The following is a 17,690-nucleotide window of genomic DNA, read 5'->3' as shown; positions in this document are numbered from 1 at the left end:
GCAGGCGGGTGAGTCTTACGTCAGAGGTAGGGAAATTAATGGAGAGAATTCTTCGGGACAGGATCTACTCCCATTTGGAAGCAAATGGACGTACTAGAGAGAGGCAACATGGTTTTGTGAAGGGGAGGTCATGTCTCACTAACTTGATAAGAGTTTTTCGAAGAGGTCACAAAGATGATTGATGCAGGTAGGGCAGTGGATGTTGTCTATATGGACTTCAGTAAGGCCTTTGACAAGGTCTCTCATGGTAGACTGGTACAACAGGTGAAGTCACACGGGATCAGGGGTGAGCTGGCAAGGTGGATACAGAACTGGCTAGGTCATAGAAGGCAGAGAGTAGCAATGGAAGGGTGCTTCTCGAATTGGAGGGCTGTGACCAGTGGTGTTCCGCAGGGATCAGTGCTGAGACATTTGCTGTTCGTAGTATATATAAATGATTTGGAGGAAAATGTAACTGGCCAGATTAGTAAGTTTGCAGACGACACAATGGTTGGTGGAATTGTGGATAGCGATGAGGACTGTCAGAGGATACAGCAGGATTTAGATTCTTTGGAGACTTAGGCGGAGAGATGGCAGATGGAGTTTAATCCGGACAAATGTGAGGTAATGCATTTTGGAAGGTCTAATGCAGGTAGGGAATATACAGTGAATGGTAGAACGCTCAGGATTATTGAAAGTCAGAGAGATCGAGGTGTACAGGTCCACAGGTCACTGAAAGGGGCAACACAGGTGTAGAAGGTAGTCAAGAAGGCATACGGCATGCTTGCCTTCATTGGCCGGGGCATTGAGTATAAGAATTGGCAAGTCATATTGCAGTTGTATAGAACCTTAGTTAGGCCACACTTGGGAGTATAGTGTTCAATTCTGGTCGCCACACTACCAGAAGACGTGGAGGCTTTAGAGAGGGTGCAGAAGAGATTTACCAGGATGTTGCCTAGTATGGAGGGCATTAGCTATGAGGAGCGGTTGAATAAACTCGGTTGTTCTCACTGGAACAGCGGAGGTTGAGGGGCGACCTGATAGAGGTCGACAAAATTATGAGGGGCATAGAATGGATAGTCAGAGGCTTTTCCCCAGGGTAGAGGGGTCAATTACTAGGGGGCATAGGTTTAAGGTGCAAGGGGCAAGGTTTAGAGGAGATGTACGAGGCATGTTTTTTTTTTATACACAGAGGGTAGCGGGTGCCTGGAACTCGCTGCTGGAGGAGGTGGTGGAAGCAGGGTCGATAGTGACATTTAAGGGGCATCATGACAAATACAGGAATAGGTTGGGAATAGAGGGATACGGACCCAGGAAGTGTAGAAGATTTTAGTTTAGACGGGCAGCATGGGCGGCACGGGCTTGGAGGGCCGAAGGGCCTGTTCCTGTGCTGTACTTTTCTTTGTTCTTTATAAGCCTCCACCACCATTACGTTCCCCGCCTTCCCACAGGATGCCATCTAATGATCCAGTTGCACTGGGGGACCCTACCCTGCACGAGCACTCCTGACCACAGCAAGAGTCCCAGGACACCAGATCCCAGACCCCTGCCAAGAACATGACTTTGAGCGAGCTCAGGTACCCACCGTCGCGTCGTGGACATATCCTGAGTTCTGAGGCCGAGTTCTAGGGTGTTTGATTGTTGGCTGCTGCCTCTGTGGTGCTGATGCACCCAGTGTGCAGGCAAATATGGGCTGCATAGTAGCACAGCGGTTAGCACTGTTGTTTCACAGCTCCAGAGTCCCAGGTTTGATTCCAGCTTGGGTCACTGTCTGTGCGGAGTCTGCACTTTCTCCCCATGTCAGCATGGGTTTCCTCCGGGTGCTCCAGTTTCCTCCCACAAGTCCCGAAAGACGTGCTTGTTAGGTGAATTGGACAGTCTGAATGCTGCCTCCATGTACCCGAACCGCCCGGAATGTGGCGACTCGGGGCTTTTCACACTAAGTTCATTGTAGTGTTAATGTAAGCCTACTTGTGACAATAATAAAGATTCTTAATAATATTATTATTATTATTATTATTAAGTGTTGATGTCTCAGTCTGATTGGGATGCCAGACAGTAACACTCGCCTGCGACATGACACATCTGCACATGGGTATCCATTTGAGAGTTGTGAAGTGCTTGTGTAACTAACAATGTCTATTCCCCATTAGCAATAGCCTTTAGCTGTGCAGCCAGAGGTCAGAGGTAGGTAAAGTGATCTTCACCGTATTGCCACGGACAGGACTCTGTCCTGGGGCTGTCGGTGGGATGGACAGGCAGCAGCTGAAGTTGCCCCTATTATGGGTATACACAATTCAGAAGGGTGACTTGTTGGATTTGTAGGAGCTGAGCACCTCGCACCCCCACCCCCCCAGCACAGGGGAAAACCCCCACCGATGGCGAATCGCTCCCGACCAGGACCTACCTCGCCACCCTGCTGGGAAATCCTCCAACCCACCCGAGCACTAGGGCAGCAGCTCCAGAATCCCCCGACTGAATGTCCGATTTTGAAGATGGCTGCTGACCTCCTCCGATCCCTCAGCAGCCACTGCACGAGTTTCACATTTTTAAATAGGTGTGCTAAAGAGCACCTGCATGATCGCTCACTGGGGAACCAGTTGGATCATGGGAGGCCTTTAGATATGGAGATTGCTTTAATTGGTGTCAACTGGTTTCTCGCTATGTCTAGGCAGGACCTGGAACCCACCAACAGGAGCAGGCCGATTAGATCGGAAACCGATTGGAGGCCGGCGTGGACTCTGATTTCAGCCCCTCGATCTAAATGGCTCGGATGGATCTACACCCAATATCATCACTGCCTCCCTGTTGACTTGCTCCTCCCGACCCCAATCGATTTAATCATCATTGCAAGCTTCCACGAACTACAAGGTTCAATTCCTACAAATGATGCTGGAAACAAGTAACACTTCAATTGTGCCTACAGAGAGATGATTAAAGGCACAAATGTGATAAAAACGGGCATCTTTCACCATAACTTAATGACCAGGTAACAGTGCATTTGAATCGCGGAGACAATAGTACGTAACCATACTAGTATTCACAGACATGGTGGGAATTTAATGGCTTCCCCAGAGGTGAATTAGGAGTTGGAGCAGTGGGGGACATTTAATTGGGTGAGACGCTGCCAGTTTAGGGCCCCAATGAATTCCTGCTTCTGTCTCGATTAACTCAGAAGGCTTATGATAGCCTTCCCACACCCACTGCCAATTGTGGCCCATAAGTGGGTAATTAATGTCCACTTAACTCCTTCATCCTGCAGCCACTGATATTCAATCAGTGATGGGTCGGACAGTAATCATGCAGGAAGCCTAAAAAGCAAACCGTTGTGTCTGTTGACAGGCCCCTGGGGAGGTAGGTGGGGAAGTTCCCCTCATTGTTAGGGGCTCAGGGTGGAGAGGTGATCGCCTTGTTGTCAGGCACTCAGTGCCTGTTTGAAAGATCCGACATCGGGAAGGGTAGAATGTTTAATTCTGCTGTGAACCACCCTCTGACCTTGCTGCTTATCCCCCTCCTCCAACTTCCATGCCACCCAACCTGCCGTCATTCCTCATTGCTTGGTTCCTTACTGACTGGGCTTCTTGGGGCTGCATTACCGCCAGCAGCCACCACTCTCGGTTTCACGGTTGATTGATTGAACAGCTGCTCTCGTGGGCAGGTGGGGTTAGCAAGATTTCTACCCTCCAGGTCTTTAATACTGGGGAAGGTGGGCCATTGACCACTAAGTGCCTAATTATCATCTAATACACAGGCCTGAATGAGGCAACACAGGGCTCTTGCCAGCTTTTCAGTGGCAGGCGAGTCACCATCCTGCCATTCTCTGATCAAATACTAGATGCTAAGTACACAAGCGATAGATTTAGTGAGATAACAATAAATGGATGTTTACTGTTCAAATAATAGGAATTACAGTTTTAGCTGAATATTTTAAAACACATGGAGAAGTAGTTTTGATTATAGTTTATTAGATTGCATCTTTTCAGTTGTAATAGTTTAAGCTATTTAAGAAATTGCTCTTAAACAAAGGACTGGTGTAGACTCAATGAAAGTGAAAAGAAAAGTGAGTGAAGGACAAAGGCAACAATCAAAAATGAGGGCACAACCTGCAAGAATTAGAAATGATTAAACAGGGTAGAAGTGGAGAAATTGTCCTAACTTGGGAGGCGAGAGCAGCATAAATGGAACACATTCGATTGCCACTACCAGATAAAATAAAGAATTCAGGAGGAATTTATTTTCAGAGAATGGCAAGAATGTGAAATGTGTTGCCAAATAGGAGGGCTGGTTACCGTTGCTACTTACCATGAAGTTCGGCCACCGTGGTCAAAGGTATGAATGTGACCCCACTTGGCAGGTGGCAGAACCTAGGATGCTACATTGCCAGCAATTAACAAACCGTCACAGGGCCACCGTCCAAATAAAGACGGTGCCCTGTCCCCTAGAGCTGCTCATCCAATCAAAGGGCCGACAACTTAGCAGCCTCACCCCTAGCAAGTCCCAACTAATGGGCAGGGGGACGGGGGGTCACTGACCATTAAGTGCCCATTAAAGAGCACCTGCACCCCACTACCCCCAACAACCCACGGTAAGGCTACCAATTTTCACCCAGTGATCTTCCCAACATGCTGTCACATCATAGGCAAAACGATCACGGTGGTGGGGAGAGGTCCTGGATTATTTTTTTTAAAATTAATTTACGGGATGTGGGCGTCGCTGGTTAGGCCGGCATTTATTGCCCATCCCTCATTGCCCTTTGGAACGTGGTGGTGAGTTGCCTTCTTGACCTCTGCAGTCCTTGAGGTGTAGGTACACCCACTGTCCTGTTAGGGAGCGAGTTCCAGGATGTTGCCCCAGCGACAGTGAAGGAACGGCGATATATTTCCAAGTCAGGGTGGTGAGCAACTTGGAGGGAACCTCCCAAATTAGTCACTTAAGTGGTTTGATAGGCCACCGGCTGGGCAGCCAAGCTGCCTACTTTCCCACCATTAGAAATATGGCACAGTTACAGGAGGACATTGGCCTTTGCTCTTGAAACCTCTCCCTGTAATTTTGTCAGCCAATGAGTCCGGAAAAATCAATTCGAATTTGCTCAAAACAGGTAGTATTGATAGATCTACAGGAAATTTTGATGTGTGCATGAAGCAGAAGGGGATAGAGGAATACAGGGAAAGAGTGGAAAGAGGCTCAGAGTTTAGGACTGGAGAGTGCAGTTGGATCGAATGGCCTGTTTCTGAGTAATGTAAATCTAGATAAAAATGCAAGAACTTACTGAAAGCATTTTTGGACTAAGCATTCTTTAATCTGTAAAGCAAATAATTTTAAGAAGAACTAAGATCGGATAGCTATACACAACACAAGAATGAGAATCAATTGTCATCACTTCCACATGGATTCCTATTGTATCCCACTGATGCTCACATCAATTAATCTTTCAGATTTTAAAAAGTAATATCTTTTTAGTGCGATAAAAATTGCAGAATTAATGTTCAAAGTATACAATTGTTAATTTGTTGTATAGAACGGCAGATGTTGTCCTTTGAAATCCAAGTGCTGGTTATTGATAGAAGTGTTAAAGCTATTACTAGTATTGTCAAAAGTAGGAAATTAGGTTTGTTAATGACAGCTATAATTTATCAAAACTGTATTACTGAAGTGTCATTGAAGGCTAAAAATCTTATTGATATGCTCATTATGATACAGTCTAAAATTTTATTGCTTAAATATTTAATGAAAAAAACGAATACTGCAAATGCTGGAACTCTGGAATAAAAACAGAAAATGTTGAAAATACTCAGCAAGGCTGGCAGCATCTTGTGGAGAAAGAAATAGAGCTACTGTTTTGAACTTCATGTACAGAATCACTACAGTGCAGGAGGCCATTGGGCCCATAGAAACAAAACTAACCTTGGTCTTCAGCTCCGTGGTTGACCTCTCCAAGTCCTGATGAACTCAGGGCCTCCTGCATATGTGCCAACTGGGAAATAGGTGCACATGCACTGTTCGGGATTTTTGTTAAATTGGCATGCGCTGGTCAAGAATGAGCCACGCTTACACGGTTCAGATTTTTTTTTTTTTAAAACATGGACATGATCAAAGTAAAAATTCCGAATGGTGTATGTGCAACCAGTTCCCAGACAGCGCAGGATTGGAGATGCCGACCACCGAGTGGCAGATGGAAGGTCCTGTGTGCCCGTACAAAAATTAAAAACTCAAAATGGGCACAAAATCCCTGGGAGAAGTTGATAAACAAGAGATAGAACAGGGAGAAGTTTTAACAAATATATTCCCAATAAGTGAAGAACACAGGAAGCACAAAACAGGTACCAATAAAGTCAAGAAGAGGAGAAACAGCCTCCTATAGAACATAGAACAGTACAGCACAGAACAGGCCCTTCGGCCCTCGATGTTGTGCCGAGCAATGATCACCCTACTCAAACCCACGTATCCACCCTATACCCGTAACCCAACAACCCCCCCTTAACCTTACTTTTTGGGACACTACGGGCAATTTAGCATTGCCAATCCACCTAACCCGCACATCTTTGGACTGTGGGAGGAAACCGGAGCACCCGGAGGAAACCCACGCACACACGGGGAGGACGTGCAGACTCCACACAGACAGTGACCCAGCCGGGAATCGAACCTGGGACCCTGGAGCTGTGAAGCATTTATGCTAACCACCATGCTACCGTGCTGCCCTCCTGTTATAGAAAGGGCTGTGAAGAGCAGACCTTAAATGAAGTGGGCTCAGGAAAAGTGCTAGTAGTCGAAGAGACCCTAAAAGAAGCTCCAAAGATCTGAGAAGACAATCAAAGGTTGGTAATTTGGTGCTGCAGGGCATTGGGGACAGGATACAACTTTGGAGCATCAGTGTTTTGCTTGGCACAGCTCAAGAGCTGAAATTATGCTTGCCAGTTGATGCTCGAATGCATTTATTATGTAGTGGGATGTGTTTCACTAGTTTGTTGTGGGTAAGTTCTTAAAGAGAAATGAAGAATCCCTCTCTGACTCAGATGTGACCAAAAGACCAGTACCTCAGGAAAAATAAAGCAAGGTTCATATACTGACAGTACAGCGACAGGTACTTGGCATTTGGATTTCCAATGCCTGGTGATGTCCTGTCCCAGAATGAATAATTTGCAGAGAGGAATCTCAGATGCTGAAATGGTACCAAGTAAGTTGAAGCAACATTTCAGTTACAAAACACCATCCACTCTCCAGCAAGGATATACGCAAGTTGAAGCAACATTTCAGTTACAAAACACCATCCACTCTCCAGCAAGGATATACAAAACATCAAGCATCTCAGAGAACAAAATGCAACGAAAAATCAACATATGATGAAGTGTGTGCAGGTTTCAGATACAGCACGGGAAGCAAGTTAGCCGAGGATTGAACTCATAATGAAATCAAAGAACCTGCACACCATTGCTGAAATAATTCTGCCGGCATCCAAAGGTATCGAGAGAGTAATGTTGGGAGCTGATGTTACTGAAAAAGTCGACGAACTTCCTCTTTCTCATAATGCAATCAAACGGCGAATTGACAAAATGTCAGTTCATATTGAACAGGTGCTTCAGGAAAAATTAGAAACGTGTGGAAGATTTGCCCTGCAGATCGATGACTCCACAGGTATTAGCAGACAATGCCAGTTCTTCTTCTTTTGCAAAGAATTGACAAGTCATGCGACTGGTGAAGTAATATTTCATGAAAGTCACAACTGCTTATCTGGAGGAAAACAATCTTAAGTGGACCAAGTGCGTCTGCACTGACAGAGCAGCTTCCACGATGGATAAGTCAAAGGATTTGAGTAAGGTGAAAGAACAGAGTCCCAATGTCCAGATTAGCCAATGTATCTTGCTCCATCACACAACCTTGTTGCCAAAACAATGCCATCCGAGTTAACCACAGTATTAGACAAAACAATGAAAATCGCAAATTATGTGAAGTCATGTCCTTTGAAATCCTACTTGTTTGGTATTTTGTGTGAAGAGATGGGAGCCAAGTACCAGAATTTAAGTCATAATCATATTACTATTTGTGTGAAGAGATGAGAGCCAAGTACCAGGATTTACTCATACACACAAGAGTACGATGGAGAGTACGATGGCTGTTTCGGCAAAGGTCCTCTCTCGTGTTTAAATCTCCATAATGCACTGAGAGAGTTTTTGGCTCTTCATGAATTACCACACAAGGATTTAATATGTGATGATTCTTGGATATCTTTCAGCCATCTTAATGAGCTGAATGTTAAAATGCAGGGGAAAAACAAGAACATTCTGACTGCCACAGATAAACTTCAAGGCTTCAGATCAAAACGCTTTTTGGCAGGAAAAACTGGGTCGATTGAGATGTTCAAGCTGGCATCAGCAAAACCTGCTGAGAAAACCATACTCAATCTCATCTCCACACATCTTAAAACACCATAAGAGAAATTTCAATACTGCTTCCCCTCCACGAATAGGGAAGACTTTGGGTACGTGATCCATATAGTTCACTTTATTTTGTATCATCAAAGACATTGTCACTAAAAGAACAATAGCAATTCTCAGATCTCAGAGTGGATCGTAAACTGAAACTGAAGTTTGCAGAGATACCTCTGGAGATATTCTGGTTGCTTGCAGGATAAGAATATCCATCATTTTCCAATCGCGCTATAGCAATACTATTAGCATTTCCTTTAATTTATCCATGAGCGATTATTGGCTTTGTGGCAGGAGGCAGAGGGTGATAGTCGAAGGTTGTTTTTGTGACTGGAAGCCTGTGTCCAGTGATGTACCGCAGGGATCAGTGTTGGGTCCCTTGCTGTTTGTAGGGTACGTTAATGATCTGGGTGTGAATGTAGGAGGTATATTTAGCAAGTCTACAGATTACACAAAAATTGGTGGTGCGATAAATACTGAGGAGGAAAGTCTTATATTACAGGACGACATATAGATGGACTGGTTAGATGGGCAGAACAATGACAAGTGGAATTTAACCTTGAAAGTGTGAGATAATGCATTTTAGGAGGATTAACAAGGCAAGGGAATACACAATAAATGGAGGTCCCTATGAAGTACAGAGGAACCTTGGTGTGCATGTCCATAGATCCCTGAAGACAGCAGGATAGGTATGCAAGGTGGTTAAGAAGGCATATGAAATACTTTACTTTATTAACCAAGGCATAGAATATAAGAACAGGGAGGTTATGATGGAGCTGTATAAAACACTGATTAGGCCACAGCTAGAGTAATGTGTGCAGTTCTAGTCGCCACACTATAGGAAGGGATTGCACTGGAGAGGGTGCAAGGGAGATTCACCTAGATGGTGCCTGGACTAGTGTTTCAGCTATCAAGAAAAGCTGAATCTGCTGAGGTTGATTTCCTTGGAGCAGAAGACGACTCAGGAAAGGGGGGAACCTGATTAAGATGTATAAAATTAAGAGGGTCATTGATAAGGTGGGTAAGGAGGAACTTTTCACTTTCACGGAGGAGTCAATGACCAGGGGGCATAGGTTTCACATAATGGGCTGGAGGTTTATAGGAGATGTGAGGAAAATCATTTTCACCCAGAGGATGGTGGGAATCTGGAGCTCACTGCCCAACAACATTTAAGAAGTATTTAGATGCGCATTTAAAATGCCATAACATGCAAGGCAACAGGTCAAGTGCTGGAAAATGGGATGAGAGTAAGTAGGTGTTTGATGGCTGACATGGACATGATGGTTCTGAGCTAAAAACTCTATTGTTGAACAGGGAGGTTTTAAGGAATGGCTTAAGAGGATCAGAGGTTTAGGGAGGAAATTCCAAAGCTTAAGTCGCTAAAGGTGCAGCCTACAATGAAGGAACAAAGGAAACAGGGGATGCCCAAGAAGCCAAAATTGGAGACATGCAGAGATTTTGAAGGGCTTTAAGTTCAGAGGATTTGCAGCAGATAAGGAGGGCCAAGGTGATAGGTGGATTTGAACACAAACAAGAGAATTTTTAAAATTAGCTGCTGCCAGAATAAGAACCAACAAAGAACAACATAGGAACACAGGGATGATTGGTGAACAGGACTTGTTGCATGTTAGGATACGGGCAGGAGACTTTTACAAGAGCTTATGTTTACATTGGGTAAAAATCTGGAAGCAGCTCCACCAATATTTGAAGTTGGGGGCAGCTTCACAGCTGGCTCCAATTTGTGTTAACCACCTAGTCAAGACAGCAAAGCTAGGTTCTACATTTGGTACATGGAGGGAGGTTGGAGAAGGTGGGGGATCTATTTTTGGAGGGACGGTTTGCCAGCTGGTGAAGTTATAGGTGACGTTTGGGCTAGGGAACGCAGACGTGTTTAGATACCTCCAGGTGCAGAGTTGGGTAAAAAAGGATTTTTTTCCAGCTTTCCTGATGGTGCAACCATCCACTTTGTTGGAACGGATTCCATCCTGCTCAGGATCAGATTAGGGAAGTATGTACGATATTTATCAGCAAATAGTGGTGGAGGGGTGAGGGAAAAGTGAGTCGAGGAGTTGGGGCTGCTACTGGAGGAAGGTGTGGAGTGAGGCACTGAGGAGGGACAATCCGATATCGTCTCATGCAATACTGAACCTTGTACTGAAGGTGGTATTTAGAGTGCACCTCACTAAAACGAGGATGAGCCACTTTTTCGAAGGGGTAGAAGACATGTGCGAGGTTTGCTCGAGGGGGCCAGCGCACCACACACACGTTCTGGACGTGTTCCAAGCTAGTGGGGTTTTGGGGGTCCTTTTTGACACCGTGTGGGCGATCTGGAATGTGGGGTTGGAACCCTGTCTGGTGGCAGTGATTTTTGGGGATGTGGTGGAACTGCAGAAGAGGGCAGGGGCAGATGTCCTGGCCTTCACGTCGTTGGCAGCACTGAGGCAGATCTTATTGGGCTGGAGGTTGGCAACACAACATAGTGCTTCAGCATGGCTAGGGGACTTGGAGGTTTTACACCTTGAGATGGTCAAATACATTGTGAGGGGGCCAATTGAGGGGTTGTAACAAAGATGGCAGCTGTTTATATTGTAGTTTATAGAATTGGTCACGTTTAGCTGTGGGGGGGGGGGTGTTAGGGGGGTTATTTGCCTTTTGTGGGGTTTGTTTTGTTAATTTGGAGAGCGGGTGGGGGAGTGAGGTTGATAGAATGTGACAAGTGTTTATGTCTTTGGTAACCTCGTATAAACGTTTTAAAATTTTAATAAAAATAATTTCCCAAAAAAATGTGTTCATCGGGTGAAAAGTGGGAGGTTGGACATGAGTGCTAGAAGACGGATCCCATTCTAACATCGATATTGATGAGGATTTTAGCACCAGATGGGTTGGTTTTGGGCAAACATTCATCAACTGGAGTACTTTGTTTTGAGTTAGTTCTGCCATGTTCAATGACAAATCCGGCAAGACCTAGAACATTAGACTATGTTAAACACAAACATAACAGTTTTGTAACCAAAGGAGTAAAGCCCTGGATTTCCTTCCATTTCTGCGTTACCGACATGAGTGAGGCCTGGTGCTAAAAAAAAAATCACTTCTCCGTAATTGAAGAAAAAACAAAATCACACAGCTTTGTCTGTAATTAGCAAAATACTGCATTCGCTGTTGGTCTAATGGTAGGTCTGAGTTCGGATTTGAAGGTAAACACAGTCACATCCCAAAAGCATCGATCGTGTCTCCCTGCTCGCACACAGTACAGTGGAACGGCACCAACTCCTGGAGTGGGCACAGTCAAGGTACGCGATAAACCGGCGGGGGATTGTGAATAAGGCGGCAGGGGTCCATTCGGTTGAAACTTACATGCGACAGAGCTGCCGGGTGCCCTCGGTTGCTGCCGCTCAGTTTCACCAGCCTGTTTACAAACGCATCACCCGGAGACGTGCTACGCGCGTCACTCCCGAAGCCTGTATAGCACGTGACCAGGCTGGACTCCCTTGGGAAAGGATGGGAAGGCAAGGGGTGCGATTGGTTGGTTATACAAGCGAGTTACCTGGGAAAATACATAAACGTCAAATTATTGCTTAAATTTAGCTGAAGTCAAACAGGTTATTTTGCCGCTTTTTAAATTTGCTTTGCATGTAGTTATTTTTCCTGCTCCCAGTGTGTAAAATAGTGGAGGTGATCGGAATCTTTGGCAGTTTGGCGCGAGAATTCGGCCCAGCTGGCCTGGGTAACGGCTTTGGGCGCGAGTTCGGTCTGAGGAATTGGTCCACATCAGCTCGTGCAGTCAGCCCTGGCTGCAAATCCTTTCCTGCAACAGGCGAGAGGAATTTTGGTCAGCGACTGACGGATTGAACATGAGGACTGCTTGTTCTTGTTCACTGTAAAGACAAAGGTAAGGTCCAGAGGTTTATAAGATTTCTACCCGCAAATATACAGTTCGCTTTCAGTTTGCTTTTATGTTTCTGAAGCTTTCTCTTCCTGTGTTGCCCCGCCGAGTGTCCCAGTCACGAACTCCATATATTTCTTCCTCACAACTCTATGGAGGATTAATTATACCGTTTGCAACCTGTGGCGGTATCCACTCTATATTAAAAGCTGATCAGAACTGATTTTATATTAAATCATGTATTAACCCTATATTAAAAACTGATGACTGATGAAATCATGAATCCCTTGTGAACCATTACTTATGGCAATAATGTTTTTCAACAAGTATTACAGACATTATCTTTTGTAGAAGTCCAGATGCAGTGAACTCATTAAGTCTAGTGGCCTTGTCTAGAAATAAGCTTTGCCAACTAAGGGAGACTACTGCTTGTCAAGAGGCCTTGCCAACGAGGGAGGCTGGTGTTTTTCTGGAGATAGGTACTGGAGGATCAACCTCGTATCTTGAGGAACAGGTGACCTGCTAAACCTCCTTGAAACTAAGGCCTTGCCAACCAAGATAGACTGTTATTTGTCTCAAAAAAACTGGGGAGTCAATCTATTTTTCAGAAGCAGGTGCTCTGCCAAAACTCCCTAAGTAAGAAAACCCTATATAAACGTTTAAGCACAGGCTGCGAAAGTAAGTTTTTCACTTGGAGAGCTGTTTAGGAGATTGCTGGGTGTTTATTCGACCAAGCTGCTATCTCGACTCGTAGAGTTCTACTCTTGATTGAGTATCGAGCTCCAAGACTACTAGTCGATGTAAGTATCGAGATGTTTATAGCTTAAGCAAATATGTAGTTCAGAAGCTCAGAGGCTAATTCATCATATATCCTGTATTTGTCAAACTGTATCATTTACCAAAAATACTTGTATTACCCTTTTTCCTTAAATAAATTGCGTATATATTTTACCATACAGATCCGTGTCTATTTTAATAAATAAGAGTGACATTTAACTAAGGCTCATTACATTCTCGCCCTTTGAGGCTATCAGAAGGGTCACTTACCCATGCCTGGCTCTCAAGAGATGGAAATACTTAGCTGATGTTAAGGAAAAGATAGCCACCTAAGTCATAGTCTATCCCATACACTGAAAGTAGTGAAAGCAAGGCACATTGTGAATACTATAATTAGAACTCCCAAATAGCGAGCCTTACTTTAGATATTCACAAGACCTTGTCTGGTAGCTTACAACCTTGACTAACCGGGAAGATCTTAGATAGAATACTCCTAGACTGTCACAAACCTTGGTGCCATATTTAACCAATGAATGCGCTTCTGAACAGGTCTGTGCTCTTTTCCACCTCCTGTAACATCACCTGACTTTACCCCGCTGAAACCTTCACTCAAGCTTTTCTTGCCCCTCCATTGCACTGTAAGAAAAGCCGGAATCGACCATATCCATAGCCCTTCAAGTCTGTTCTGCTGTTCAAAATAACCACGGCTGATCTATCTTCTGCCTCAACTCAATTTTCCTGCCTGCCCCTTGATCCTGTGAGAGACCAACATTCTGTCTATTTCAACCTTAAATATGCTCAGTGTTATAGCATCCATAACCCCCTGGGGTACATGATTCCAAAGATGTAACCGTCGAGGTGAAGTTAATTCTCATCTGAATCCTAAATAATTGATTCCTTATGCACAGACAGCCCTGGTGTTATAAATTCCTTAGCCAAGGGAAATAAGTGTCACCCCTGTCAAAACCCTTCAGAATATTACTTATTTCAATGAGCTCACTACTCATTGTCCAGAGATTATAGGTCCAATTTACTCAGCCTCTCATAGGCCATCCCTAATTTCAAGGATGTGAGCCTTGGATGTACTGCCTCCAATGCGAGCATTTTCTTCCTTTTAAATATGGAGACCAAACTGTACATACTCCAGCTGTGGGCTCACCAAAGCCTTGAGCAATTATAGCATGAGGAAGCAGGAAGGGTCCCAGAGGACTGCGAAGTGGCTAATGTAACACCGCTGTTTAAGAAGGGAGGGAGGCAGAAGACAGGAAATTATAGGCCGGTTAGCCTGATTTGGGTCATTGGTAAGATTTTAGAGTCCATTATAAAGGTGAAATCATGGAGAACTTGGAAGTGCATGATAACATAGGACTGAGGTCAGCACAGCTTCGTCAAGGGAGTGTCATGTCTGACAAATCTGTTAAGAGTTCTTTGAGGAAGTAACAAGGAAGTTAGACAAAGGAAAGCCAGTGGACATGATTCATTTAGATTTCCAGAAAGCCTCTGATAAGGTGCAGCATAAGAGACTGTTAAATAATTTAAGATCCTGTGGTGTTAAGGGTAATATCCTGGCATGGATAGAGAATTGGCTGACTGGCAGAAGGCAGAGAGTGGGGCTAAAGGATGGCAGCTGGTGACTTGTGGTGTGCCTCAGGGATCTCTGCTGACACCACAACTTTTCACAATATTAATTAATGATCTGGAAGAAGGAATTGAAGGCACTGTTGCTAAGTTTGCACATGATACAAAGATCTGTAGATGACATATAGCATTGAGGAAGCTGGCGGGCTGCAAAAGGACTTGGACAGGCTAGGAGAGTGGGCAAAGAAGTGTCGTATGGAATACAATATGGAAAAGTGTGAGGTTATGCACTTTAGAAGGAGAAATGGAGGCATAGACTATTTGCTAAATGGGGAAATGCTTCGGAAATCAGAAGCACAAAGAGACTTAGGAGTCCTTGTTCACAAATTCTCTCCAGGTTCAGTTGGCAGTTAGGAAGGCAAATGCAATGTTGGCATTCATGTCGAGAGGGCTAGAATACAAGACCGGGGATGTACTTCTGAGGCTATGTAAGGCTCTGGTCAGACCCCATTTGAAGTATTTTGAGCAGTCTTTGTCCCCATATCTAAGGCAGGATGTACTAGCTTTGGAAAGGGTCCAGAGGAGGTTCATAAGAATGATCCCTGAAATGAAGAGCTTGTCGTATGAGGAACGGTTTTGGACTCTGAGTCTGTACTCGTTGGAGTTTAGAAGGATGAGGGGGATCTTGTTGAAACTTACAGGATACTGCGAGGCCTGGATAGAGTGGACGTGGCGAGGTTGTTTCCACTTGTAGGAGAAAACTAGAAGCAATGGACACAATCTCAGACTAAAGGGACGATCCATTAAAGCAGAGATGAAGAGGAATTTCTTTAGCTTGAGGATGGTGAATCTGGAACTCTTTGCCGCAGAAGGCTGTGGTGGCCAAATCACTGAGTATCTTTAAGACAGAAATAGATAGGTTCTTGATTAATAAGGAGATCAGGGGTTATGGGGAGACGGCAGGAGAATGGAGATGAGAAAAATATCAGCCATGATTGAATAGCGGAGCAGACTAGATGGGCTGAGTGGCCTAATTCTGATCCTATCTCTTATGGTTTTATGATTTCTTTATTCTACTCTAATCCTCTTGCAGAAGGTCAATATGCAATTTGCCTTCCTCAATGCCTGTTATACCTGCATGTTAACTTTGTTCCATGTACGAGTATGCTTCACTTAAGAGCCTTTGAATATTGTCATGGACAAGTTTTAGGCCCTTTTAAAAAATAATAATAAATTCTGCTTTTCTATCATTGCACTCAAGAATGCCCTGTCACTTACCACATTATACTTCATCTGCCACCTTGTTGCCACTGACTTACCTGTGTATATCTCTTGGCAACCTCTTGAGTCCTCACACCTTGCGTTCTCAGTTCCGCATCATCATCAAATTTAGATACATTACTCTCTTTCTTTGTCTAAGTCATTAATATAGGTTGTAAATAGCTTGTTTTAAGTCTTTGTACAAACATTCACTTTCTCCACCAATGATGCACAGTGGCAGCAGTGTGTACCATCTACAGGATGCAATGAAAGATTGCTACCATCTAGGACAAAAGCAGCAGTCACATCGGAGCACCACCACCTGGAAGTTCCCCTCCAAGTCACGCCTGTACTCTTAATCCTCTCGCTATGACTGACAACATACCATTTGCCTTCTTTACTGCCTGCTACACCTGCAAGCTTACTTTCAGTGACTGGTGTACAAGAACACATAGGCCTCCTTGCACATTCCCCTCTCAATCTATCGCCATTCAGCTAATAATCTCTCCTACTGTTTTTGCTACCAAGTGGATATTTATCCATAATATACTGCGTTTTCCCACTCGCTCAACTTGTTCAAATCATACTGAAGCATCTCTGCATCGTCCTCACAGTTCACACTCCCACACAGCTTTTGTCATCCAAATAATTAATATATGTTGTGAATAGCTGGGGTCCTAGCACCTCCCTGTAGTACCCAACTAGTTGCCATTTGGAAAAGGACCCGCTTATTCCTACTCTTTATTGCTTCCTGTCTACCAACCAGTTTTCTATCCATCTCAGTACACCACCCCCAATCCCATGTGCTTTAATCTCTTATATGGGACTTGTCAAAAACCAGCTGAAAGTCCAAATAAATCACATTCACTTTGTCAACTCTACTAGCTTTATCTCCAAAGAATTCCAGTGGATTTGTCAAACATGATTTCCTTTTTGTAAATCCATGCTGCCTCTCTGAACCTGTCACTGTTTTCCAAGTGCTCTGTTATTTCATCTTTTCTAATAGACTGTAGCATTTCCCCTACTACCAACATGAGGCTGACTGGTCTATAATTTCCTGTTTTTGCTCTATCACCCTTTTTAACTAGTGGGATCTTTATCTCCCTTATTTGAATAGTGGGGTTACATTAACTACCCTTCAATCTATAGAAACTTCCATTGTCTACAGAATCTTGGAAGATGACCACCAATGCATCCACTATTTCTAGGGCCAATTCTTAAGTTCTTGGAATGTAGATTATCAGGCCCTGGGGTTTATTGGCCTTCGATTTCTCCAAAGCCATTTCCCTACTAATATTGATCTCCCTCAGGTCCTCCCTTTCTCTAAACCCTGTGTTCCAAAACATTTCTGGTTTGTTATTGGTGTCCCCCTATGTGAAGGAAGAACTCAGAAGGGTGTATTTAGTTGGGCAGCCATTTCTTTGTCCCCATTATAAATGCCCCTGTTTCTGACTGGGACCTACATTTGTCTTTAGCAGTTTTTTTCTCTTTGCATACCTGTAGAAGCTTTTATAGTCTGTTTTTATGGTCCTTGCAAGCTTACTCTCATACACTATTTTCTCCGTCTTAATCGATCCCTTTGCCCTCCTTTCCTAAATTCTAAACTGCTCTCAATCCTCGGGTCTATTATTTTGTTTCAAATAAAATAAATTCCAATTACGGGGCAAGTTAATGTGCCCAATCCACCTACAGGGTGGATAGCAACACGCTTTTTCCAAGAGTGGGGGTGTCAATTACAAGTGGTCACGATTTCAAGGTGAGATGGGGAAAGTTTAAGGGAGATGTGCGTG

At 44.2% G+C, this 17,690-nt stretch overlaps 2 protein-coding genes across 6 annotated transcripts in view; one reads left to right on the top strand and one right to left on the bottom strand.

The window, feature by feature from the left end:
* The window catches only part of kiaa0825 (KIAA0825 ortholog), a 593,054-nt gene extending 581,183 nt beyond the window's left edge, over positions 1-11,871 (bottom strand). For all 3 annotated transcript variants that reach the window (XM_038805261.1, XM_038805263.1, XM_038805262.1), the window contains exon 1: positions 11,757-11,871. The gene's annotated coding sequence lies outside the window, so the exon portion shown is untranslated. The remainder of the gene's footprint in view (positions 1-11,756) is intronic.
* A 50-nt stretch (positions 11,872-11,921) lies between these two features.
* The window catches only part of slf1 (SMC5-SMC6 complex localization factor 1), a 113,538-nt gene continuing 107,769 nt past the window's right edge, over positions 11,922-17,690 (top strand). The window contains exon 1 of one of the 3 annotated variants that reach the window (XM_038805268.1): positions 11,922-12,291. The gene's annotated coding sequence lies outside the window, so the exon portion shown is untranslated. The remainder of the gene's footprint in view (positions 12,292-17,690) is intronic. The other 2 variants (XM_038805267.1, XM_038805266.1) reach the window with 2 other exon arrangements.

The sequence above is a fragment of the Scyliorhinus canicula genome, chromosome 8 (genome assembly GCF_902713615.1).
Source record: "Scyliorhinus canicula chromosome 8, sScyCan1.1, whole genome shotgun sequence".
NCBI classification, from domain to species: domain Eukaryota; kingdom Metazoa; phylum Chordata; class Chondrichthyes; order Carcharhiniformes; family Scyliorhinidae; genus Scyliorhinus; species Scyliorhinus canicula.
The sequence above is the reverse complement of the archived record's forward strand: the minus strand, read 5'-3'. Positions and strand labels throughout refer to the sequence as shown.